Source organism: Haliaeetus leucocephalus, unplaced genomic scaffold (assembly GCF_000737465.1).
Source record: "Haliaeetus leucocephalus isolate CR32 unplaced genomic scaffold, Haliaeetus_leucocephalus-4.0 Scaffold566, whole genome shotgun sequence".
Lineage (NCBI taxonomy): Eukaryota > Metazoa > Chordata > Aves > Accipitriformes > Accipitridae > Haliaeetus > Haliaeetus leucocephalus.
Genome location: NW_010973002.1, coordinates 1,830,500 through 1,858,143, shown reverse-complemented (window position 1 = coordinate 1,858,143; position 27,644 = coordinate 1,830,500).

Genomic DNA, 27,644 nt, shown 5'->3' with positions numbered 1-27,644 from the left:
AAACAGAATGAAAGTGACCTTTATTCTGAATAAAGCTTTTTTTTTTTTTTTCCTTGGATATAGCTTGTGTATTTATGTACATATGTATATAAAAGATTTTGGCAATTCAGCTGAAAATCCACTCAAATCTTTGAATTAAGTTCTCAATAAATATAGCGAATACTAAAATCTGATCTGTATTTAGGGTGCAAAAAAATAGTATTGGAAAAACCATATATTCCCCCCTAAAGTAATGGTGAACAAATTTAAGCCAAACAAAATTTCCAGTGTAGGGGTTTTTTTTTCTAAAAATATCTTTGCTTTAACTTTAAAATCTAATACTGATATAATTTCTATACTAACAAGAGGGGAAAACAATAATAATATGCTTAACCAGGATTTTACATACAATTCAATTGTCTTAAGTCAAGATCAAAGCATAGTTGAAACATGGCTATAAATGACTCTTATCTTATGGCAGAAGAAAATACATATCTCTATTTAAAAATGTGGATTATATGTGCCAGAATCACAACTCAGAATAACTGGCAAAGTTAATGGGATTGCATTGAATTATGCCAGTTTGGGATCCGCATCTGAACAGAAAGTGTCAGGGGGATCGTTTACTTGAGCCAGACACCAGCAACAATTGCAGAGATAATATTTTCCCAATTGCAAGGGGGGCCTTTAATCACCCGAGACCTGTTTGTGATGTTTTGTTAACAACCATTACTCCTGCTCGGTGCTTTTAGGCACTTAAGCATATTTCTGTAAAACTATTAACATATGAAATTAATATACAGTGGTAGTGCCAATAGAAATCAAGGAGAAAGCAATATTAAGACCACCAAACTTATGAGATGGCTTTAAAAATCATAAGACTGGATAGAAGCATACGCAATTCTCCAATTCTTCTGGTTTCTGGGGCTTAACAGGACATTCAACTTTTCCATCTTTTTTTTTTGTAAAAATAAGGTTTAGAGATGGGGGGGTGTTAATTTGGTTTTTTTTATATAACGAAATCTGCCATCCTTAGTCAGATCCTTCCAAGAGAGTGATAATTAAGAGGAAAAATAGCACATGTTGACAATAATTGCTTGTAGATACCCTGAGTCAGTTTGATTGAGTTCTGTGACAAGGTTGTTGAATATGAAATGATAGCCAGAAAATTATTTTTATTATGGAGAAGGAAATCAGCCATGCTCACAAAAGGCATCGTAAGTGCTAAGTAAAGTTTGATCATGCGCTCATTGGAAACCACAGCAATGTCTCCTCTCGTTAATGATTCAAAATCAAGAATTACTTTAGCAGCTCTAGGAATTATATGCTTCAAGCTTTAAAACACATGTGGGGCTTTTATAAAAGCAGATGAGTTAGGAATACCATTAAAAAATTAGCCTGATACTTTGCTATTTTAACTTCCTAAAACATGGAGATTTGAACTAAATCAGATCAGTTTGGTTTTACTGCAATTTTCTACTCTGCATTGGTATCTCAGACTGATTTTTTTTCTGGAACTTTCATCTAAATGGTCCAGATGCCTACAGAAGAGAAAGGCTAATTGAATATATAACTTTTGCCTACATTAAAAAAGAAAACCTTTTAGCCACTCAGCTGAGAAGTTTCAGCAGGATGACTCTCTGGACCACATGGCTGAGACCTGCCCCCATCTCATAGACAGACACTTTCTCAAAATCTGCCCAAATCTGCCCAATTTACCAAGCCTTTGAAAAAAAAGCTCACTTGGTGCGTGTTTGGTGCAGACTCATTAGGTTTGGCAGCCTCACCCCGGCCAAGCTCCATCCGTGCTCACCGGGCCGGCAGCCAGGAGGCTGCCCCGGCACCAGCCCTCTGCAGCTGCCTCCCTGCATGCTGCAGTTATCACAGGCTTCCCACCCGGCTCCTAAATACAGGGGGACTCAATATTGCCTTTTCCTTAACCGCACGTCCTTCATTTGGCCACATTCACCATCTTTCAGCCTATTGCTGTAAAGTAAGGTCTGCCTGAAAAGGGCTGTCTTGAGTTTAAAAGCTCTCCCTGGGTGTTTTGATGGCACTTTTTCCTTGCCTGCAGCCGTGCTGGGAATATGCAAGGAGTAGGAAGGAGTCTTGCATTTGAGCCACTTGGCGGGGATTGAAGGTCTCTGGGGGCTCTCCCTAACCTGCCACAGCCTTGGTGGCTGCGCTCCATGGAGCCTGTCACTCTGCCCCTCCTTGGCTTTCCCCTGTACCACGGGACTGCCAGTCTGTCCCCTCTAGTCCCATGCCTCCTGCAAGCATAGATAAATGAAAATGTGTGGTGGTTTTAGGGGAATATAAATACATTAAATGCAAGGGATTCATATGTAATCTCCGCATGAACATCTGAAAGCAGATGTTTAGGATCCCTTAAAATTGGATGCGTATGGCAGAGGGAGAGGGCAACTGGGATCCTGCAAGCGTGTGTCCAAAGACAGACAGAGGCTTGCATGCACAGTCCCTGTCTGTGCTGGAGGGTGAATTGGGATGGCCACTGAGGAGACTGCTCAGAGAGGTAGGAGCAGCTGCTTTCCGGATGCCCTCAGCATCATGCAGCCTGATGGGCTCAGAATAAAAAAATACATGGCAGCCCAGAACAGAGGCAAACTTTATTAGAAGGGGGAGTACTTTTTATGAAATCATATGTTAACATTGAAAGCAAAACTTTCAGGCTTACAAGAGCTTCTACATGTCTGACAGAAAGGTAACAGACTTCCTCTACAAGTTGGAAAGGATTATGCTAACTTGATTATTTTAATCAATAAGATAGTTTGAGAGAAAAGGGTGGTGTTTCTACCTCTCCCTACACAGTCTGCATTTTATGGAACTGTGACTACAACATGGTATATAACATGCTGTGCATTTGAAATACATTTATATGAGGCTCCCATAGAACAGGGAAGCGTCATGCAGCAGGGATTTTTACACACATCCTGGAGGCAAAGGCTAGCCTGGGGGGACTAACAACACCTGAGTATATAGGTGCATGGTTTATCACCCAGGTGTTGTCCTGCAAACAGAGCGAGTTGTCCCGTGCAAAATCAGATAAGGGAGTTTCCAGCTATGGCATCCTTTTTTCCCCTGCTCTACTTTTCCTTGTGATACTGAGACACCCAGGGCCACAATAGACTCTTTACACCCAGCCGACTTCAAAACAGTTTCTATCTCAGATTACCAGAGTCTGCAGAATTCAGCTGTTTTCAGAGCAGTCAGAGGTCACTGCAAATCAGCAGTCTTTGAAAAGTAACCTGTCAAGGCATCCACTTCTCATGGCTTACCACATCTATCTAAACATATCTATACACAAAATGGATGACGTCTCCTGCTGCCCTCTCAAATGGTTTAGTGTAAGACCTCTCTGTTTTCTCAGCCTTTGTACTGCTCTGATACACAGGGCCAGCCAGCAGTTCCAATTAAAAGAGCAGGGGAAAAAATGAGTGGGTAGATCTTCTTCCAGATGGCTTTGAAGAGGCATCAATCTGGTATAGAGATTCACAAGACCCCAGACAAGTAGTTAGATAAGCCAAGACTATGCATTAAGGCTAAAATTACAGCATTACATCAAACCCAAATGTTTTTTCAATATATTAATTACCACAGCAATTTGGCTGACTGGAAGAGGTGAAAGTGTAAACTTTAATTAAAGAAAGTCAAAGACAATACTAGTAAGTTTTAATACTTTCCCATTATTCCTATTGTATGCTAGTCCATCTTATCTTCATTATCCCCTAACGTTACCCAAAATAGTGTGCACCTGTATACACTTAAGCATGCTCTAGCTGGTAGAAAGGCAGGGTAAAAAGCTCCACCATTGCATGAGAGAGTTAAACAGCCACACAACCTCCTCCTTATAATGCCTGCATCCTCCCCTGTCTGATCAGTTGGTGCTAAGGTAGGAATGTCTCTTCTGACACTGGGTTTTGCAGGTTAGACCTCTAGCAGATTGAGAAATCAACAGCATTCTGCATCAACATCTTTTGAGAGGGCTATTCTTGCAATGGCCATGGCAGGGCTAAAAGTTTGTGGAATTCCCCACACAGGACAAGTGATTTCTTATGTTCCTGTGAGGACATTTAAGAATAAAAAATAAAAATATTGTTCTGTACAAACACACATACCAGACTCTGCATTTCCATAAAACATGTATTGCATAGTGCAAATACAGAGAAAAATTGGTGTGTTTGGACAGACAGCAGATTCTTATCTTCCAAACACCTCTCTCTGTGCAGAACTAGACACATGATTTTTGAATACGTGGCCCTGCCAGGAACTTTGGCTTCTGGAATGACGTGGTGCTGGGGCAACCCCATATCATAACAGCTCGGTGTCTTCAGGAAAGCATCGCATGGGTCACCCCATCCAAGCATCACGTTTCCCGCTCGCAGTTACACCAACGGGAGAAAATCCTCTGCTCAGAAACAGCACGGATATTTTGTGACCATCAACGCTGGTCAGTGAAAACGCAAACAGGGAATGCTGGAGCAGGAGGGAGGAATTTGCAGACCTCGGCACTTCCCAAGCCGTGTCTGCACCCGCTGCTTCGGTGAGTGGCTGGGGGAGAGCAGCAGCAACCGCAGGAGCAGTGGGAGCCCGAGAGGCCGTGCCTGCCCCCAGGTTGCCCTCGGGGAGCTTGGGGGGGTGGAGGAGGCTGATGCCGTGCTCGCCCCACGGTGAGGTGATTTCCCCGCTCCACGCAGGCTGCTGCAGCCGCCGGGGAGTTCCTGCTCCAGTGGTGAGGGCAAGGGGTGAAGGGGGTTGGTTGCTTTTGCAAACACGGTTAGCAAAATGTTGATATATGCTTAGCCATTGTCTCCTTGTCACTAGTCACTTGCAGTTATAGGTCCAGATGTTAAAAATGCCCTCACGAGGTGGAGCTGATGAATTCCACTGTTATGGTCTTCTTCATTTTCAAGGAGCTCTCTAGGTTCATGAGACTGTGGATGAGTGTCTAGAGAGGGGAAGGGGATAGCTTTAGATTTTATATGAAGTTCAGTTCATTGTGTAAATATGGGCAACTTGTTTCATTTGAGACAACCCAGGGTATCCAACCTATCCTCAAGAAGATCACGGGTGTCCCACAGGTCCTGTGCTGCATCTGCCAGCCCTGTGTGGACATCCCATTTTTCACAGGGCATTTCAAATGGCCCTGGGCATCTGTGCTTCAGCAAATTTCCCGAGTTCACAATGTCCTCCTCTTGTCAGCTAGCTATCTCACGGTAGGGGAGTGGTTGCCTCGGCACAACAAAACTCAGGGGGAAAAACTTAGTGATTTTACTGCAAGATAAAAATGGAAAGACTGTGATTCCCCTGGAAAGTGTGCCATTATCATGTTGGATTTATAGCCTGTGCCTGAACTACAGGTGAGAAAAGTTGTCCACTATCAACCCACTGAAAGATGGGTATCTCCCATCATGATATTCTGATGCAGATTCTCTAAAACATTTCTTTCTTCTTACTGATACCTTTGAGAAAAATCAAGAATCCAGATTATAAGAATGAGAATAGAAGACCTCCTTTTAGTCAAGAATAGAGATTATGTACTGTTTAATGCAGAGTAATTTAAAACCACTGAAGAAATTTAGTAATTTAAAATCAGATTAGGAAAAACTATTTTCCCAGTACCCAAATTAGACCTGAAGGAACATACTTATTTTTGGCACTTCAAGAAGTGCCCCATAGCTCTCATGAAAGACAGTTTTAGGTTATTGTCTAAGAAAAATTAGTTGGAGGTAATGTATAAACTGATAAATATAAATGTGTTAAGGAAAGAAATGGTCACATTTAAAAATGAAGTTAGTTGGATTTTGTGACTTTATCTAAGGGGTGAGTAACTCCATATGAAATCTCATCAAAGGCAATCATTTCCTGGAAAGAGTAAGAGTCAAAGTTCCCCAGTAAGGATCAAGCTTCATCATGAGATGAAAAAGAAAATCTCCAATCTGATCAAACTCATCTACTGGATATCAGGCTGGATCCACAAGTCCTCCAGTTCCTCTTTGGTCCATGTAGGCTCAAAGTGTCCCTAGAGAGCTATCAGGCTCACTCTTTGGCTGTCTAATCTTTTGTCTGAATAGTGGAAAAGTTTGGTTCAGCCACCAACAGCCCAACACATCCTTCATGGCTGAAGGTTGGTTTCCCAGCTCCACTGCCGGGGATACTCTGGTTTACAGTGCTACCCCTCAGATGCCTACAACCACTCAAGAGAGTGAGACATGGTCCTATGAAGGATATCTGTGACAATCACTGTTTGTTTGAAACACCACAAAATATAAGGAACCATGCAAATATTATTCTCAAGAAATGAAATTGTTTGACGTACATAGCAGTGAGAATCCATTCACACTATGTATACAGGTCCCCTAAATTGTCACAGGCTACAGAGGGAACCTTCTCCCAGGTCCTGTTCCCAGGCTAGGACCAATTTCACACCCAGGGGAGGCTGCCTCCAAAATGCCAAAACTGACAGCCGTATTGACACTTCAGCATTTACAGGGTTTCAATACTCTCCAGACAGGACATTTTCATCCCAGACTAACAGTGTCTGAGAATTAAAGAGACCTAGGTAGACTTACCACATGTGCTGCTCCACTGGGCTTTGAGGCTGATATAAGGGGATCAGTGTCAGTGTGCTCCTGTGTCAAGGTATGCAAGACTGTAGTTGTTTCATATCTCTGAAGACAGATCTGTTTCCCTTTGTTTTTCCATCATCTTGCCTAATAATCCACATGTGAGAAGGGAGGTATGATGAAGATACAAGTAACAGAATAAAAGTTATGGCCTGTGTTATTCAAGAAGTCAGACTCAGTGATCTAGTGGCCCCTGCTGGCCCTGAAATCTGGAGTCTCTTCTGACTGGCACCATCAATTCACTTGCTGGAGAAGCCTCCAGGCCCGGGCAATTGGTTCATCTTTCACGCTATCCTGCACTAATTGGCAGTAATGAAGGTATGTGTCAGTGTCCACTATGATCCAGTGTGTTTTAGGATAACTTCAGAGTCATCCTAGCAGTATGAATGCCATCAGCCCACAGATGCACCATCAAAACCGAAATGAGAGACTGACTTTATGCCATTTTGCCTCATTGTCAGTGAAGGTTCCTAATTTTCTGGGTGAAAATTTCCTTCTGTAAGTAAGTCATCTTCCATAATAAGTTGAAGGTACAAATGCTCATACGTACCTATGCAAGATTCAGCCTGACAGAGAAGCCATTAAGTTCTCTGATAGCTTATTATCAACCCAAAATTATGGATATCATGTTTTGCAGGCATTAAGTGATGTTAAATTGAATGCAAAGAGTAAGAAATAGAGTATCATCTAATCCTTCCTCACCCAGTTCTCCACTGCCTTATTTACTCCACTCCACCAGGAGTAACTTTTCTCATGGAAATATTCGCAGCATGGGAAATTTCCTTAGCAGGATGAGAGTGGGTGCAATGGCCAACCTTGCCCCCTCATAACCCTCTGTGTAAGGTCCCTGTAACCAAATGTCAGTGGGACGGGGCATTTTGGCTATTCTCTATTTCATACTGGGGATATGGAGAGTGTGAAATTAAATTAGAGTTGCCTTCAGGCTAGCCTCCACCTTGCACGGATGGTTAGCTTTCTAGCCAAAACCAGAATAACAGAAAACACAAGAGCGATATAAACAAAGAAATAATACTAATCAGCCAACTAATTTCTTTACAAAGTGTGTACAATACTTCTCCCCCACTGCCATGTATACTTTTGGTACTCTAAAGGAAAGGCCAAAAGGGGAGTAATAAAAACACCCTAGGGTACTAAGAAATTGGCTCATAAAATAACTACAGTAACAATGTCAATTATTAGCTTTACAGTACAAGATAAATATAAATGGACTATATCCCCAAACTAGCAAAATATGGGGAATCAATCTCAATAAAAAGAACTGTTAGGGTAAGCTATTTGGGAAGCAGATACAAGCCCTGCCTGGCTTAGAAACATTAGCCTTCCCTTCTCTGTAGTGATTAATGTCTTCTGCTGCCAGACGACACTGAACTTCGCAGCGAGTGAGGCTTGGAGGGAGGTATTTGTAATGCCTGTCTGTAAACTCCAGAAGCATTATGACTTCTGTGGAGGAGAAATGAACAAATCTCTGTAATTCTGCTAGAAGATAGACTCTGCTAAGACAGAAATTAAACATATTTACAAGACAGTGAGTTATGATAGAAACCTGACCAGGCATTTCTCAAAGTGGCTGGCATCATCCTCTGCTGACAGTGCCACACTCAGAAAGCTGATCTCCAAGCCTGTTGTGAGAAGCATAGGTGTTATCACAGCACAAAAGTGTGGGAATTCTGATTTTTTTCCTAATCTTTTTCCTCTGGGAAAATTAAAATGGCTTTTTTTTTTTTTTTTTTTTTTTTCTTTTACTTTAGAACAAGGCTAATGGGCACATTTTTTGAAGGGGGAGGTAGTGGTGGAGTTACACCAAAGTTGGTTTCATTGCAGGTCAACTCATCATTGATCTGTGCTTGCTTGGGCTGCTATGGCACCTCACCAGTCTCATCACTCAAACATATCATCCCTTTACTCACGTCCACAGCCAGACTAGCTCTCACATGCCAGCTGTAGTCTCCCTTCTGCTTAATCTGCTGTAGAGCGGCTTGAAAGATGACTAGCCAGAGTGCAGCAAGGGAGACAAATACCCACTGGGAGACCTGTTGAAAGATGACATGAGTCACCCCATTTCTTGTTCCTTATGGTACAGTGAAAAGTCCATAAGCTTCTGCTTGAGTTCACATCCTAGTTATAATTTTCTTATCATTTTAGGGTGATGTCATCGGTAAAAAATGCACAAGTGACTGAAATTAAATAGAAGGCTAGGCTGTTCCTTGCAGCATTACCACATTACTAGGGAGGGAGAGGGAACATAGAGGGTTTTTTCTTTTATCGCTTTTGGTATCCTTATTTCCCAAGACAGGAAGGTCAGCTTTTCCACAGCATCCTGCTATGCTGTTCTCTTTCAAGGCATTAAAATGCACCTAGGAGTGTACTCTCTGGGCCCCTCTGGTGAGCTCTTCCCTGGCTCCCAAGGTCCTTGGAACAGAGAGATTCATTAGCCAACACCCCAAGGCTGCATGAAAATGGTCACCACAGGCTCGACTCAAATAGTTCATTGCCCAGTGCTGCTATTAAAAAACAATTTGTTAAATTGTGTGACTAGAAAAATGCTTAAACATGTCAGTTGTTCTAATTTTTTCAGGGGGGAAGGAGGAATATGTTTTAAAGAAGGTTCATAAAGCACATAAGAACTGATTTTAACCAGATGGCTTTTCAGTCTCAGGTAATTGTTATGATCAAGACAGTACATTTCTGAGGCACCTCAAGGACAATTTCTGTTCCAAGCACAACCAAATTATGTAGAAACAGAAGGCACTATCCGTGGCAGGTGAGATTCACAACTCTTTTGCGTCATTACTAAGATTACTAAATGTAATGCTATGCTGACTTAAGGAAAGTGTAACGATGACAATTATGATTTAAGAACATAACCCTAATTACATTAAAATAAAATAATAATAATATCATTAACAAAGAGATACTTCTGAAGAGCAATTTTCATTCGGAACCAATTTTCCTGTTCTGGGCAAAAGTCCATCCTAATCACATTGAGAGTCAATATATTACTCTCTGACTTGAGGCAAAGGCACATCAATTCTTGACAGCTTCTGCAGATGCTCTGTCCTTCTGCAAAAAGCCCTTCAGTGTTTGGACAGGGTGGTTTGCAAAAGGGTTTCATGTCACAGTTATTACGTAAAGTATAAAATCCCTCAGCGGAAAATGCAGTCATCCTATATAGCAATGTCGTTCTCCCTTTTATGCATGAAATGTATCTCTAACTTGATCCAAAACAGTCAACGGCTTGAGGGAGTGCTCTGTATGTGGCAGAAGTTTTCCATTTTCTGTGTTGCATTTTTAAAGTTCTGCAGACATTTTACCACAGGGCTCTGGCACATGAAGTGGGTTTGTGGCTTTGCTGGGGTTGTTATTTCAACCACTTAACAGCAAGGCTAAACAAAGTCACCAGTGTCTCCCCTTGAGAAGAAAACCGATCAGACCCACACCCTAGTATATGCCATTTCCATGAACTAACAGTCTAGAAAAAGCAGCTACAGGGGAAAACCAAAAGTTTCATCTTGCCTGCAGCCAGCAGTCTGTGCAGACTGTGGGGTGCTGGGCAGCTCTCTCCAGAGGACCACAGTTTGTCTGCCATGTCCTCACACTTGGCTCTTGGCCATGCTCAGAGGCAGACCACCACAGGGCAGACTTTGGCGTGACCTTCCAACCATTCCTGTGTCCTGATGGGGACTAAGTTTATTCAGAGCACATCACTAAGTACTGGCACATGCTGGTCGCAGCGCATCTGTATGTCTCAGCTCCACAGGTCACATGAACCAACAAGGCTGAGAGGTTTCTCAATGAGTTTCTCCTCTCTCCTCCCTCTGTCAGCTTTGTCCCTTCATCTTCCTTTTTTTTTTCATTAACATCAAGAATGTTTCATTAACATACTGCATTAACATCAAGAATGTTCTCTTGCCCATTGTCCCCTGGCCCCAGCTATAGTAATAAAGTGATCGGCCTTGGCAAAGTGGCTGCAGACATGAATGTGGTATGCACTGGAAGCCCCGTGGCTCCCAACCTCAGCCAGACCTGAGGAGACGGCTGAATAAACTTGAACCATGTTACTAAAATTGTAACGCCATTCTGAAAGCACATTTGCTAATGCACAAGCTGCTTTCCAAATCAGGCAAGCCAGTTCCTGTTCCCAGCGCACAGAGACAAAAGACAGTCCGGCGTCTCAAGGTACAATGTTTTTTATGAGAAAAACAGGGGGAATAGCACAAGGAGTTTACATCTGTGACTGTTTGCTCAGCTATTTTGGTAACAAACTTCACACAGAATATAGTCAATACAAACTTCAGCCCATATTCATAGCACCCATCCTAGAAAACAACTTTTCATAGAAAAACCCTAAAGTTAGAATTCTCTTTGGTATGAACACTCTTGCAACGTACCAGAGCCAATGGTGAGACATGGCTGTAGCATGGCTTCATTTTTTGTGTTGTATGGGTAATAAATTATTCTTTCTGCTTTGGAACCCAGATTTATTTGCTAAACATCTTCATAACCATTCAATTCACACACCACCCCAAGGTTCTTAAACACAACAAATATTTACAATTTAAGTCACATCCCACAAACTAGATTATATTGCTTTTATGCCTAAGCATGAACTCAAAAGAGACCAAAATACTCTTACAAAAGAAAAGTAATAGGGATGCGGTGAGGATTCTGAAGTTCTGTAAGTTTACAAAGAAAGAGAAAAAAGACTCCAAGTGGAAAACTATCTTGTTGATATAGTAGCTAAGTTAAACTAGATGCTTCAAGGGTAACTTACCATTAGAAGTCCCAGAGGTGGTTCTATTTACCAGGGAAGGGATGGAAGGGGTAAGGGAAATTAATATTAATTGGGTTTATTTAGCTTGGCCAGTGGCCATAAAGTTCAGATAAAGTGCATTTCCCAGCCAACTCTCGTACATGTAAAATTTCACCAAGTCAGATGTAACTTATTATGTGTTTTGTCACTTTAACACAAAAAAGAAAGTACAAAGCTGTACAAAGAAGCGGTTGCCCTGCTTCTTTTGGCCATATTAGATGCTTTCATTATGCAAACATAGCTGTAAGAAATATTTTTGTAACAATCCTGGCATTGGACATCCAAAATTAAAACTGCAAACATGGCCCTCTGACTCCCCTCCTCTGTAACTAAAGGATCTGAGCAAAAGCAAATTCTCCAGAGACAATACAGCAGAACCAAGCCTCTTTTCAGTAAAATACTTTTAAAACCTATGATTGCTGGGGGATGAAGGCTTAAAGATGAAGTAGAATCCCATGAGCAGGGCAATCACTGGGGCTTCCTTTGGACTCATGAATTGTTGCTGGGCTTGTGCGCATTTCTTGTGGCCAGTCACACACAACTGGGCTGGCTCCCATTAGACAGTCTAGATCATGAGAAAACTAGGCTAAAATCTTGACCTCTCAGCATGGCAGATGACACAGCAAATTTCCAGTAGGGCAGAAGGGTGGGATGGGATGGGATGGGATGGGATGGGATAGGTGCTCATTATTCCACTGGCCAAGTACCCTGTCTGCTGCATTAATGCTCTCGCTAAACAAAAAACGGGTAACTTCTCTCCCAGCCTTGTGCTGTAGACTACTTACTAAGCTGTGTTCTGCCAAGAAGATACAGCTTTGGGGGAGCTGCTTATTTTTATTGTAGTTTTCAGAACATGTAGAGCAGTGACTCATGCTGAAACTTTCTTCCCTTCTCTTGAAATTGGTTTCTTGTCACTTTTATGGAACAGAATTTATTTGGCACTTTTGAAAAAATGCAAAAATATCTCCATGCTGGTGCCCTCATTACACTGCACTGTGTGTTATCTCCTGACATCATTTTTCTGCGTCTGTTCTTGAAGCACAGTGCCAGTGGGAAGCTGCACTCATGACATAAAAAGCTTTTTAGGGGTGAAAAAGCCCCTGTGTAAGAGAACAAACTGCTGTTTGTTGTCTGAGAGCACTCTTGAGAAAACCTTGGCCAGAAACTTGCTCAGAGAGCAAGAGAAGAGCAGGTCAAGCTGGAGGAACATCCGAGCAGTAGTGGAATGCATGGGGTGAATTTACATCTCTGGCAATCTGGGCTTCGGTGTAGAGCTGCAGTACATTCCCCCATGACGGCTTCTCTGCCTGTCACCTACTGTAGGAATGTTTTTCCTGTGCCATTTCCTGAAAAGGAACAACCCAGCTGCCTCATTTACTCAGTGAATACATTTGGCATCCAAAGAGGTTGGACAACAAAGTTTCACCAGTTGCATTTGCTCAGGCAAGGACATTTGGCTGTCAGTCCACCCCCATTCCACATGGCCTTCTGCTAGCCTGTTTGTTGATCTGGCCATCGATGTTGTTATGTTTCAGATTGTTGGAACCATGACTCACAGTTTCCTTTCAAGAGGGGGAAAAAGGAAAACAAAACCCAGCAAGCTTGCTGATCTTGTACTTGATGTGCAAGTACTAAGCTGCCCTTTCCCAGGAAATAGATATATCTTTCACGCAAGGGCCTTGATCCAATTTTCAGTCAACAAGTGGCCAGATAACAAAATGTCATGGTAGCTGGCAATGCCTGGCAGCTTTGCTGGCAGCATCAGCTACCCTCTGGCTTCCAGAGGTGCCTTCAGCTGAAACCAGCCCATGGGCCTGGTTTGCAAAATGTTTTCCACCCAAGGCTTACCTAAAACTTTCCCAACATGAAGCCACAGTTTTCAAAGCAGGAGGGAAAGAAGCAGTCTAAACTTAGGTTCCTGTGTCCTTGTGTAGGACACAAGGTGTCTGAGTAGGCATATGATTTTCTGAGTGGACTGAACAAACTATGTTTCCAGATCCAATGTGACCTGTTCAGTCCCAAGAAGTCCATCTGTTAATCCAGGGACTCTGGAAGTGGCTGGAGGACAGAGGGAAATGCCTTGCTGGCCATCTGCTGGAAACAAGATGAGGGATGTGGCTAGGAGAAGATGGCTAGTCCAGGCCAAAACCAGGGATTGGATTATGACTAAGAAGACTTCTGCTGAGGCAGGAGGCAGAAGACCTGGTGGAAATCACTGCCTGTCAGCATTCGCTGTGGTAGCTGTCAGCTGTCCCGAGGTCTTCCCTGAAAGGCAGCAAGCTTACAGCAGTGTCCCTCCGCAGTGCCACCAAAACCTCATTCCTCTTCCTGCTCCACCCTCTTTGCACCTCCTCAGCTGCAGACCTGCTCCCCAGTGCACACCGTGGTCACACCAGAGATGTGAGTGGGAACATGGTGCTGGGACAGTGTCCTTATGTCCCAGCAGGGGCATGAGGAGGAAAGCTTGAGAGGCATCGCTGCTCATGAAGGGAAGGGCAGAAAAGCACGACAGTTTTAGATATCTAGTCTAATTGCAGGTACCCAGGTGTGTGAGGCACAGAACGTATCAGCATACTCATTTCTTTAAAAGAAATTTAAGCACATGCTCATTACTAAACACAGTAACTGAAACCAATTGGAGTATCCATGTGCTTCCAGTTAGGCATGATTTCCTCAAAGTATCTCTGGCAACACTTGCTGCAAATGTACTTCACACTTGGAAAGAAAATATCTGGACCAATATATACCTAGGAGGCAAACTGCTGCACACTAATCCTAGCCTGCATGCTTCCTCCTGCCTACTGAAAAAGAGTTATTGAAAGCACAGGGTTCAATAAGTTGTCTGTGACCCACACATTGCTCAGTATTTTACCCTGAGATCATAGCCACAAAATGAGCACAAGAAAAAAAAAGAGGAAAAAAAGGAAAGGAATTCTACATCCCACGACATCCATCCAAGTCTTTGCCAGCATCTCCAAAGAGCAGAGTTTGTTAAACAGAGATTTAAGTTGCTGATAAATTGGCTTGGACGAAAATAGAGGATCTTCTGTCCTGTCTTTAGATAATGCTCCGTAGGGTCCTGTGGCAGAATGGAGCTTTGAGAGGCACTGCCTGTGGAGTTAAAGAAGAGGAAAGCAGCAATCTCTTCACTGAGCCTCCGAGTGAGTCAGTAGAAGGATTTATTACTCCACTGTATATACTGCTTGTAAGTAGTTCATCTTTCTCCCTCTGCCTGTTTATTTGTCTCTTTTACTGTCCCTAATGAAGAATCCCAATGTTATCAAGTCTGAATTACAGACACTTTATGTTTCTAACGTTTATTCTGCTGATATCCCTTCTTTTCTGGTACTTTTGGCTGCTGAGATGCGTTTGACCTGCTGTTGGGAGGAGATACAGCTGCTAACTGCATTCTTCACTCCATCTGTTTTCACTGATTGGTATAACTCCACTAAAATCAGTGAGACAGCCCTCCTATCAAGCTGGTATTACACAGTTTAGAATCAGGACTATAACCTCTGGACAATTTTGATTTTTGCAATTAATTCAAGATCCACCACCCAAGTTTTTCTGTGGCACTTCAAAATCTGCCAGAAAGTGCTAAGCATTATGTAGGCATAATTTCTTGGGCAGATGGAAAATTGCCTATAGAAGCATTTGGCACAGGTTTGCAGGCAAGCAGTGCACTTTGGTATACAGCTGGCTCTCAAAATCCAGTACTTACACCATCTTTGCACTGAAAGAAAGGGGGGCCCTGAAAAAGCATGCTTCTGGAGCTTCTCTGGATGCTCAAACCTGATGGGAGAGTTCCCATAACAGGATACACTTTGTGGAGCCAGCAGTAAACGATCCACAAATTTCTTCAAAGTCAGCAGGACCCCGCGGGGCACTGTCTGTCCCTTCCTGGATGGCGGCTGTCTTGCTTCCCTCAGTTTTATGGGTTCTAATCTATTTCCACCCGTTACCCTATTTTATGGTTGTGGCTGATAAGATAAATTAGTCTCTTTTTTGGAAGTGTCACAGTTTAGAGAGCACACGGCTGTCAACTGGAGCCCACTGTTCTGTAGGCTTGTCCACTCCATGACCTCATGTAGCATAAAATAGAAATTAAAATTATTTTAGGACTTGAAAACGCACATGCATCCCCATCAGAAATTCCTTCAGAGACTCGTGTAAGATCAGAGCGATTTTTTTTTTGCTCAGCATCCCACCCCCCATGGTGCTCGCTAGCTGTGGCCTGTGTGCATATCGCCAGCACATGTGCACGCACGCGGAAATGTGGTGAGGGGCAGGTAATTAGCCCTTCTGGAGGGGACATGCCTTTCTCCTGAGAGGCAAACAAGAGAGGTCTGAGGATGGGGAGGAGAGCAGATGTAAGCTATCAAGGAGGGAAGCTCACAGACAGGACATGAGGGGTAACGTCTGACCAGCCTGAAGCTGGACAGACTGGTACTCGCTTCATCTGACAATACCAAAATGCCAAAGACAACTGACGGATCAACTGAGCTTTCATTAACAGAAAACTTTTCAGATCAGATAGACTATGTGAATGGCTCACTGAGACAGGATTTCTGTTGTATGCACCATTCCGCTCTGCTCATGCCCTGTAATATCACAAAAACAGCCCTCCCCAGGGTGCTTTGCTGGGGTTTGGGGATGCAAGAGCTTAAAGGGGATGAAGGCTCACTGGGCACTTGCAGGGCAAACCAAAAGCACAACTCACAGCCCTTCTAAACACACTCAACCCAAGCTGCAGTCTTGTCACACAGAGATGGTCCTGAACAATGGTCGGCAGGTTTTTTCCAAGCATGTTCACCCATTCCTCATGAAAACGGTAAGTTGAGGACAGTAGTTTTCTATAAAACACAACCATTCCTTTCCCTTTTCCCCCACAGGGTTAGCGCTTGTGCTGACTGTTGAAAAATCAGTCATTAACAGCCAGGAAATGACTTTGCCATCAATCAGAATATTGCTCAGCCATGTTTCAGTTTTTTTCCCCTTTCCCCGTGTAATTATTCTCATCCTCTGCTGATTACAGTTTATAATAGCTATAATTCTCTCAAAATCAATCATTACTTGACTTAACCACAGGGTTACCAGTAGAGACATGAAGGAACACAGATATCCTGGACTGTTTTTTAATTATTATTCTTATTTAACAACACACAAGCTTTTAGGTAGATCACATTTAACCTTCCTCTTGGCAGTATTAAGCAGCAATTATTTTATTTCAATTTTGGTTGAAATCATGAAGTGTTTGATAACATGGCCATTCCAGCCACACCAGGTGTTTTGATGACATGTTACTAGCATGTTATTTTGACATGAAATCTCAGTGGTTGTCCTAAATTAAACCACCGTAAAAGGGATAAATATGTCTTGTTTGCCAACACAGACTCCGCAATCAAAGTAAAACCGAAGTACCTGATTTTTTTTATTAGGATTATAAGTAAACACAGTTAAATCAAAGGTTAGTTTATGGTCCTGTAAGGCAAATTTTGAGTACACTAAATTAAAAACAATACTTAGATTTTAAAATCAGATTTTTCCTGAACAGAGTGGAAATTTGTAGCTTACCGCACGCAATCATATTCCTACTACAGCTGAACAATGGGTTTCTGTTATTCCACTTGCACCATGTGTTAACTTGACACCACTTTGCCACTAAACATTTTCTCTTGCCCATATATTTAGTTAGTTTCCCTTACTGATTATGTGGGCCTCTCATGCAGAAAAAGGAAATATTTAAAAATTGAAGGAAATAATTATACGGAATAACCAAAATTGGAAGCTGGACTGAAGAGCAGGTGTAGAGTCTGAATTGACTTTTAAGCTGAAGTAAAGTCTTAATTTAAAATAGAACTTTTTTGTTGTTGTTTTAATTTGGGTGAGGAAAAGTAATTTGTGAGATTATAGCATTTGATAGGGAATAGGAACTAAGTCAGGTGTTTCGAGCCTACTCTGTATAAGGATATGACAGAAATACACAAAGGAAGCCATTTTCCACACAGAACATTATGATCCTACAGTTCCACATATGTTCTTGCACAAAACCTATTCAGACATTTTTTGTGAACTATTTACATATCACTTTCCATGTGTAATGGCCATGTCATATGTCTGGCTCCTCTTTATTTGCCAACTTGCAACCATCAGTATATTATTGTTAATCTTGCCCTGATGAATGGGACATCTTACATATTTTGCTTACAAGGGCAAATCTGGGGGAAAACTCACAGCAGTTAACATACAAATATGGTATACCCATAAACTGTGCCCTTTGTAACTATCTGCACTACGGAAATCAACTGCTCTGGCATGTCAAAATAGAGTACATGCATTACTGGAGACACTTTGCCAGTCTCAGATCATGAATAGCAAATTCTGATATTAAATAGCTAACTATACTGGGACTAATGTTGCCCTGTGTTGCCTCAGATTTGTTCATAAGACTGGTAGGAAATTTTGGAAGAAGCCCTAAATGAAAGAGTTCCTGTTTTATCCAGCCTTTCTTCATAATCACGTGATCTTGCATTTCACTAAACCCCATCTCTTCTCAGCTGCCCCGAACACGGGTGCAGCAGCAAACTGCCTGGTGGAGACCACTTTGTCAAAAAACAACAAAGGAGGACCACGTTTCTTTGGCAAATAGCATGACAGCAGGCCTAGCCTTGAGTAAAAAGTCACTTGGACTGCGTAGCCCATCCAGTAAACTGCTTTTTCTCAGCCTGGTCCGAATTCTGGTGGGGTCGCTGAGGCTTCCTACTGACCCCAGCCGCCCTCAGTGTCCGAGAGGAGGCGGGTGCTCGGCGAGCCCTGCCTCTCGCAAGGAGCTCTGACATAGCCCAGGGGTCTCTCGGTCGCATGAGAAATGGTTTGTAGGCTCAGGGCCCCAGGGGCCATTATTTCAAAGTCGTGCAGCCATCGTGCAGCCGCACGAAGCACCTCCTGCCGTGTCTGTGCCTTTCAAGAAACAAAGCTGTGTTGTGAACTATTGGGGATGTTAATAGCTTTCTTCCCTCTAGAGATTTGCTCCTGCTTTGGCCCCAAATATTTCAAAATAGCTGAAGCTGGCAGTAAGAGCCATGGGAAGAAAAAAGTGATGCATGTTAATTTCTGGTTTAGACATGATGAGAATTTCATTCTCTTCATTAAAATTCCCCAGTGCCGATGGGATGCTCCTCTGATTCATGGACTATACCTTGTAATGCTCCTCTGTGAGAGATCATATATGCAGCCTGATGTCTTTAAACAGTTTTGTTTTCTTCTTCCAAATACTCCAGTTATCATTCTCCTGATACATAATATGCTGTCCTTCCAGTTACATGGTTGCATGCTTGTGCAGGAATTTCAGGGCATGTTTTTAATTTCCTATAAAAAGAGTGAAGTTATCACAAATAGCAGCATGGAGACACACGGTGAAAGGTTTGCAGAGGAACCTGCTACTAGTAAATAGAAAAATAAAATGCAAAAGAAAACTGGGATTCAGACTGACATGGGGGTGGGTTGGCGGGTATGGAAGAGCATTTGTGTACTCCGTAGAACAAACAAATAATCCCATCTAGTCATCCTGAAGGAATGCCTGAGGAGGACAGACAGAAGGGCTCAATTTCTGGGTAACCAGATCAGTTGTTAAGTGCCTATTAAAAATATCCCATCTGTGGGAAGCTATGGCGTTTTGCCACTCAGAAACAACAGCTATATATGCTTATGCTATTTTTGCTTAGACAAAGAGTGGCAAATTTGCATTTAACATGAGAAAAAGTAAAATCCTTATAACACAGCACTGTGTGGTCTTTCCTTAACCTGCTTAATCAACTTGGACCATAGCAACTGCTTTCCAAACATACAAATAGAGCTCTTAGATATCTAGAGATAGAGGAGACAAAGGCATTGAGGATTCAGAGTAACAGGCTGCAGAGATTAATGTTCCCTCCCACCCTGCAGAGTATTTTTATTCTGCTGTGATTTTTAAGATAAACATGGAAGACAAACATGCAGTACTTTTTCCACTGAGGAGGCGTTTCAGGAGCACTGCACTCACTCCGCCACAAAATGCACTTCTCAAAATGTGAGCAGAATGACACTGGAGCGGTGTGAAACAGGAATCAGAAACTGATGAAAATCAGGATCAGACTCATTCTCTGGCATAAAAGGCAGCACACTGCACATACAAGTAGGTGACCTGCTGACCAGGTTTTTTGACTTTAACAATCTAAAACAAACACCATCCATCCAAGGAAAATAAGAAGACCAGAAGCCCACTATGGTCAACTGAACATGGAACTGACATCATCACAAAAGTGCTTAATAGCACACTCGTGCAAGGGATGTGCTAAAATTCCTCAAGATAGATGCTGGGTCAACTGAGCAGAGAGGAAGGGTAAATATGGATGCCATAAGGACAATTCCCAAATGTATGTGAAAGAAGTTTGAGGTTGGGTGTGTATTTCCAGTGTCTGAGTACTTACCAAATATTTTAAAACAGAGGACCAGATCACCAATAGGTATAGACGTGCGAGGTTCTGCTGAATGGTTCTGGTGATCATTTATGTGTTCATTTTGAAACGAGCATGCTCCATCATACCGATCCCGCTGCCTTGAGTGTGGTGTAGTGTCAGCCTGCACCACCAGCCTTTCCCAGGGAATGGAGCTGACTGAAGAAACCACATTTCTCCTGAGAAGTCACCTGAAGGCTTCCAAAGAGCAGCATGGAGACCTATATCTGGACTGTACGTTCATTAGGGGAGAAGCATGCAGCTTGTGAAGCAACAGGATGAGGTGTGAACAGTAATATTGATTCATTTTGTACCAGACAGAACTGGTACACATCAACTCAATTTCATTGCTAGGTATAAGAAAGAGCAAAGCTCAGCAAATTGGGAGGTCAGTATTGTTCAAATCACCATGCAAGATGAGTAATAATCACAGCCCCATAGTAACCTCATTGATTCACATTGCATAGCATCACCATGAACAGATCCCATGGGAAGCCCTTTTTCCCTGTTTACTGCCTTGCCAGGAGACATTGTTCACCCTAGATGAGCATGACCTATGTGACTTAGTACAAAGAATAACCAAATACACCTCTCAGTCCACCACTCTCTTTCACCACCTCCACTGTCACTGTATACTCTGCATTTTAAGAAAAATACACATCACACTGAGGTTTAAAATACCACGTTGAATCTCACTGTGATGAACTCCATCAGTGCTGGGAGAAAGCTGACTCCTTCAGACTTTTCAGACCAAGAATCTATGCTGGAGCCTGAGAGGCCAAGCCCGGGAGCTTGGTTATCAGTGTACAAATCTGTTATCGTACAGAGCAGTATCACTGAATGATAGGGCAAGCCTGTGAAAACAGATAGAGTTTCCCTAAAAACCCTACCTAAAAAAATACAAATCAGTGGTAGCAATAATACCACATTATTCTTTAAGTCACCTATTTAAAGTCACTTCTTTTTTTCTAACTACCCTAGGGTGCCGCATATGTTTTCAAGTCTAGCTATAGAGTGAGGGTGTTTTCGTGCCAAGTACTACAGACCACACAGAAGAAGCTGCAATTAATGGCATTTCAGTGTTCTGCATTGCTGATCTACTTAACAATCCATTTTCGAGGACATTTTAAAAGTTGTTTAGCTGACTGCCAAAAATGAGGATCATTAAAAATAGATTCGCAGCTGTTCGGGAAAGCTGAGATATAATTTTGTCTTCATTATGCCTTATTGCAGATGTTATTGATTTAGTCTCACTGCATTTTGGTGGGCAATATCAATTCATGCTGTCTTTGACTTTGGAAACTGGGAATTCCATTTATTCTTATTTTTAGAGCTCACAGTATAGAAGGAGGGAAAATAACCATGAAGTATATTTGGGAGAGAGACTCTTTGTGCCGCAGCACCATTGTGCAGGTGATCGGAGCCGATAAGCTCATCAAATCATCCCTACGCAGTGAGCCTCACATTGCAGCAGAATGTGTACAAAACATGCCCTGAAATTAGTAGGTGCATCTTATATGAGAAGGGCCTACAGTCTTACAGATCAGAGACAACAAAGAAAAGCGTGGATGTGATCATATGCTATCTTCATGATACTACTGCTTTTTTTCATTATTAATACACTATTTTCACTGCAAGTTGGCACTATTCAGAGTAATAATTTACAGTGAAATATCCCTAAACATACGATATCATTGCCAAAGACAGAAAAAAGTCACTTTCTGCTCCAAGGAACTTTCATTTAGTGAGAGTTTTCACATGCAGCTGCAGAAACTGGGTCTGTGTACATATAGGTATATATAAGTTTGTGTGTATGTATAGGTAGGATCAAATGCTGCTTTGTGGCATGTGTGAAGATTCAACTCACTCTGTCTCACTCTGTCATAATCAGCTTAACCAGGAGCAGAAGACTAAATTCCCTGGTATTTGATCACTAGCATAGGAAGCCTTCAAGAGTTCCTCCAACAGAAATTGCACAACTAATTCCTGGAATTTTAAATAAAATGCATATGTAAAAGTGCAAAGGACAAGGAGCAAAAATAAAAATGTTAATAATAGCACAACCACTGAATTATGCATTAAATAAACCTCTCACTTATTCTCAACAAGCGCTACACATACATGGGTTTGATTGTGTAACACTTTTGAGTGTTGCCCTTTCGGATAGAGAACAATCTGCAAATACCCTTCCTCTGTCCAACCAGTTACTTTGAACAGTTGTGCTTCTTAACACCCTCACGCTGGCTTCGGTGAGCCTTCTCACTCAGCCAGGCTTTAATGCTTTGTAGCCATTTTCAATGGAGTGAAAGACAACTAATGCTGCAGCCCTCTTCTTTATTGTGCTGAAGAGGACCCACACATGACCAGCGTGTGGGTTGGGAAAGCAGCTGTGGCATTGTTAGCCAGCACTCACTTCCCACATACAGTACTACCCTGGGATGAATGAACCCACCACAGACAATTGTCACCCACAGCATTTCTAAGGAGTTCTTTGTCTGCTTCCATCGCTTAATCCAACAGACTTCGTAGGCTCAAGTTAGCACTGTGCACACCGCTGATTTTCGCCTTAGGAGCGTTCATCTTGGAAACCATGGTGTGAGACAGTCTTGCTGCTTCGCTTGAGTGCAGATTGATCTGCAGCAAGGGAAAGGGACAGGCATTTTGCAGTGAAGAACACCTAGTTTTGGTAATCACATAAAATGTCATTTTTCTCCAGAACTGCTGAGAATGCTTAACAGTTCGCAACCTCCAGAAGGCCTTCATAAAGGGCTGGGGACTGTAAATCCCACACTAGTATTGGCAAGCCTTCAACTATAGTGGGTCTATGTGCGTGAGTAACTGCACACAAATGCAAGTAAAGGAGTTCACAGATTGTCTCACAGTGTCTTTAAAGAAACCCAAAGCTCTTTACAGACCACAATGTACCTCACACCCACAGAAGGACTTCTCTACAAAAGGGCTTTACACATGGAAGCCTGAATTGGGAGCATCTCAGAAAAATAGAGCGCTGAATGACCCCTTGTGGCACTGAGCCCACTGCTACTAGTAATCCAAACCCCATGCTTTGCTAATTTAATTCTTTACCCAACAGAGTAGAGCACACACACTGAACTTAAAGCATAGTAGCTTTGAAGAAGGACGAGTCCTGTGCTTAGGTTTATATTATGCTACTTCGGGCTCTGGCCAGGCAGTCTACATTAGGGCTATGTATGGCCTCAGGAGATGCTGTGAGCTGACATAACTCACTTTGGCCAAAAGAGAATAGCACTTTTCTTCCTCACTGGTCCCATTCTTGGCCATACGATCCTATCGCTTGCCATGTGCTGGTGCTGATGCTCATCAGACCAAAACCTGCATGACAGAGGGCTGGAATGGCTTGGTGAGGGGAGGAGGACAGGCAGGTAGAAATGGATAAACAAGGAGAAAGGCCTCTTGTCTTCCATAGGTGTGAATCTTTCCCTAGACTTGGCTATCCTTTGAACTGATGTCAACATGTGACTGTCATCAACAAGACATGGAGACAACGGAACTTCAGGATCAGCACTTCAGCATTTTTTCAACTAAATACGTGTATTCTGACCAAAACCCCACATCTTTACAGAAGAAACTCTCAAGTTTCAGCCAAGACATATAAATGTGTGACAGAGAAGGGATGTATAGAGCTATACACAGTATAGCTCTATACTCAAATCCTTTTGGGCAGCACAGCCAACTTCCCTGTGCTTTGGCCAGGAACCTCAGGTGTCTCAAAGAAGGTGGACATGGTCCTTGCTTGTTGGCTGACACATAAAGGATCAAACCGGCACTTACAAACATGAGCTGCTATTGCCTTAACTTGTAGCTCAAGGCTGTAACAGTATGTCTCTGCTGCTGAGTGGCGTCCCGTTAGCCCTTGCTGTGTGTCACCTTTCTAAGCCTCAACATACAGTAGTAAAGGGCTGTACTCATTACTCCTCACTCTGGCTTTGGCCCATAAGCCCAAGTGTCTTGGCCATCTAGTCCTATTATTTACTGCTTTCTCGGTTTGCCTTTCACCATTACGCAAAGCCTGTGAACATCACCAATGATATTGCAGCACAGGCTGTGGCCATTGTTTTGGGTCCTTATTTGATTGTTGAATCTTGCCCTAGTCACTTGTACATATAAGCCTAAATGTGTGGCTCTTGGGAGCTCTGTGCAAGCATTTCCTAAGTGTTACTGTGCACTGCCTGGCATAATTCAGCTGGACCACATGGACTTTCTCTTCAGGGAAATATCTGAGGTTCTCAGACACATCCATCTTTGTGCTCAGTTGCTATCTGATCTCTGGAGGCTCCACTGCAGTGTTCCCACACTGTCAGGCAGAGCTGCCTTCCTGCTTCTTTTGCACTGATTAACAATGTCTTGCCTCTTCTGACTCCCAGCTTCCCACTGCTTTGCGGGTACTCTGTGCTCAAATTCCCATTCAAACATGAACTGGTTTTCAGCTCTGCTGAGGAATTCTGTGGCCCGTTATCTGAGTACTAAGTCATGACACCCAGGCCTTGCCAAGTACACTGCAATGTCTTAATCTCAGTCCTTGCTTCAGTGTCCTTCAGACAGCATCATTCTTGCTTGAAAATGGAGTAAAAAATTAGTACAGCTAATAGCATGATGATTATTCAGGATCAGGTTCATAACTCATGACACAGTCAAGTGGCTCCTTCTGTGTTCTTCTGTTCACTCTGCACTGTCCCAAATCTGCCCTTTTGGGAGCAGTCATGCCATGCCACTGCATCTTCTTTTCGTCTGTCTGTCTTTTCCCTGTGGGGGAAGTATGGACACACCACACAGGCGAAGACCCTTCTCTCTGACATTTAGACAACTGCAGTGCAGGTGTATACAGATCAACTAGTCCCTTGCAGATCCTTGTACAGCCAATGGAAAGAAACAATTTTAAAGCACATCAAGCTTGTTCAGAGAAGTACTTTAAAATAGAGCAAATAATTACCTACAGTTCACTGACAATATTGACTATGTCTTCAGTGACTAAAATGGGAGACCAGTGTCTGGATGTGGAGTTCAACGAGATGATAGCAGCTCTGAAATTGCTTAGCACTTTTCAAAAAAACCCCTCATGTTCTCATCCCTCAGCAGATAGGACTGACTCATCTGCTGCTGCATTTGCAGCTGATGATTGTCCCAGTCCAAAAGTACTAAGCATTTTACTGCCTCCAGTACCCTGTTTTGTTTGATGCCTGATTTGACTGTCTAGCACTACCTTTGAGAAGGGCTTTTAGGCAGGTTGATAGATTGTGTCTTTTATTGCATAAAAGATTTGTGAAGCCTCAGTACAGACAATGGGCAATGTCATTTTCTCTCATTCCAGTCTAATGTCGAGTGCAGTCCACAATGGCTTATTCACCACACTGCTTGTTGTCAGAAGGCACATTTCACTAACAGCCAAAGGCAAACTGGCAAAAATGTTCCCATCAAAGAAGCACAGGGAATGGGTCATTCTCAGCCCAGACATTTTCCCTTTCTGTATTCACATCATCTCTACTTACAAATGCTACAAGCTGATGGCTTCAGAGTAGTGATGCTGCTAGATTTCCTTTCCCAGTATCACCCTTTACCTCATGTCACTCCACAGAGTAGCAATGTTTTATGGTATGTGCCTGGCTTAAGCAATCTTTATGCTTTCAGATGCCCACCTGGGGCCTCTGACTAACCCCACCATGTGGCAGCTGCCTTATGGCTTTGCAGTACTCTGCTGCACATGCAGAGCATCTGGACACTTCCACTGATGGGGGCATTTCCTGAATGAGTCTGAGTGTGTCTCAGAAGGAGAACGGAGCTCAGCAGAGATTGCCAGATGCCTGGATTAGCTGGCCTCAGTCTCCTCTGCTGCATGTAGTCTGTGGTGAGTCTCATACCCCTTAGCAGCTGCCATAGCTTGGTGTCACCAGCCCAGCTTGCCTCTTGCTCAGGTTTCCCTTTCTCCAGTGATACGATTTTCACCCGTGAAAGACAGCTGATGCTGGACCTACTAGGGCGCTACTTGAGCCTGCTACCTGCCACGGGGACAGCAAGCTCAGTTGGTCTCCTGTGACCAGACAGGACCGGGCAGGGGATTTATTTCACTGCTGTGCTCAGCGCATCAGGATGATCGCACCCAACGTCTCACTTCCCACAACTGTGCTCTTTAAACACCCCACATGAGTGCTGGCGGATGTAATGACTCTTCCTTTCCAGAGCCTGGCCAGTTCCAGCTCACCAGAGGTGCTGGTATGACATTGCAGCTGATCCTGATCCAGCTGGCACCCAAGTGGCCTCTGAGCCCATGGGGGCTGGATGGTGGGCAGCTCTCTCCCCCGTCTGCGCTCCCATGAAAGTCACAGTGCAGAGCTCCTCCTCTGCAGTGGATGTCTGTTTGTCTGACTGCCTCCTCACTGCCTCAGTCCCTGCTTTTTTATTTCCTGGAAGAAAAGTTGCGCTGGGGTACAAAATGGTCCAGCTTCTCTCACTTCACATGTGACAGTCCATAGACCAGGCCGTTTGTCTCCATCCTGCCTGTGGTGAGGCTGCACATCCACCTGGTGTCCAAACGGTGAATTGATGGTCTGGTTTCACTCCCCGGACCCTGTGCAGTGTCTCCCTTTCTCCCTGAACGCTGCTCTTATGTCTGCCTGTCAGGGAAGGTACCTCAGCAGATGTCTCACTGCAGTTTTGCTCCTTTCCCTGGGTAGATCAGCTGCCCTCTAACTGTAGGAAATCTTGCTCAAAGATTGCAAAAATACCATGTAGAAAGACAGGTCCCTAAGCAATGGTGTCTGTAAACAGGGCCTTTCTGCTTTCAAAGTTGCAAGTCAGAGTTGGCCCTGCACATACTCACTCCCTCAGCTGTCCTGCCTTCGGGTGAAGGCGGGATCTCTCCAGACACTCTGCCTGGGGTCATGGTGGTCATCAGCTCTTCCTCACCCAGAGTTTGCTTCTGCTATCTCACTGACTTCTTGTCCTTGCCTTTCGCTTATACTTTTTAATCTCTCATCACGCTTTGCAGCACACTTGGTGTAATCTGTTTGCATTTCCATTTTTCCCATGCTTCTGAAACACTTCTTAACCTGGAAATGCAGCATTTTCTGGGGTCAGAGGACCAAAACCTGCCTTTGCACTTTACGCAGAGGACCGTTCGGAGGAGCTGCAGCAGGACCTCAGCTAGCATGCAAGCCAGGAGCCCCCATGCCTGCCAGTCTGGCTCATGGGTCTCCCAAAATGTTTCTTCCTCCAGAGCGTGTTTCAGGGCCTGTGTAGGTGTTACCCACGCAGCGTATGTCCCGATGTCCGAGCCGCATCCCTGCTCTATCGAGGCTGTTCTAGCTTTAGCTACTGTGATTTTTCGCCCCCGTTTGCAAACGTATTTACCTCTCTCATTCCCCATAATTAAAGCCCTGCCATACAAAGCCACGCTATTCAGTCAGAATTCAGCTCAAATCCGAATCGAAGCCTCCTTGCCGCCTCTTTCCAAAACCCGGAGCCACGACAGCCACAAAGATTAAGCTGACTAATTAAAAAAAAAAACCAAATACCGCCGCGGCTGGCAGCCGCCCTTCGCGGAGCGGCAGAGGTAACAAATCCCCGCGGCGCAGGTAGCCGCGACAGGCGGCAGAGGGAGGCAGCCCGGCGGCCGGGACAGCCCGGCGGCCGAGGCCGCCCCCCGGGCCGAGCGCGGCGGCG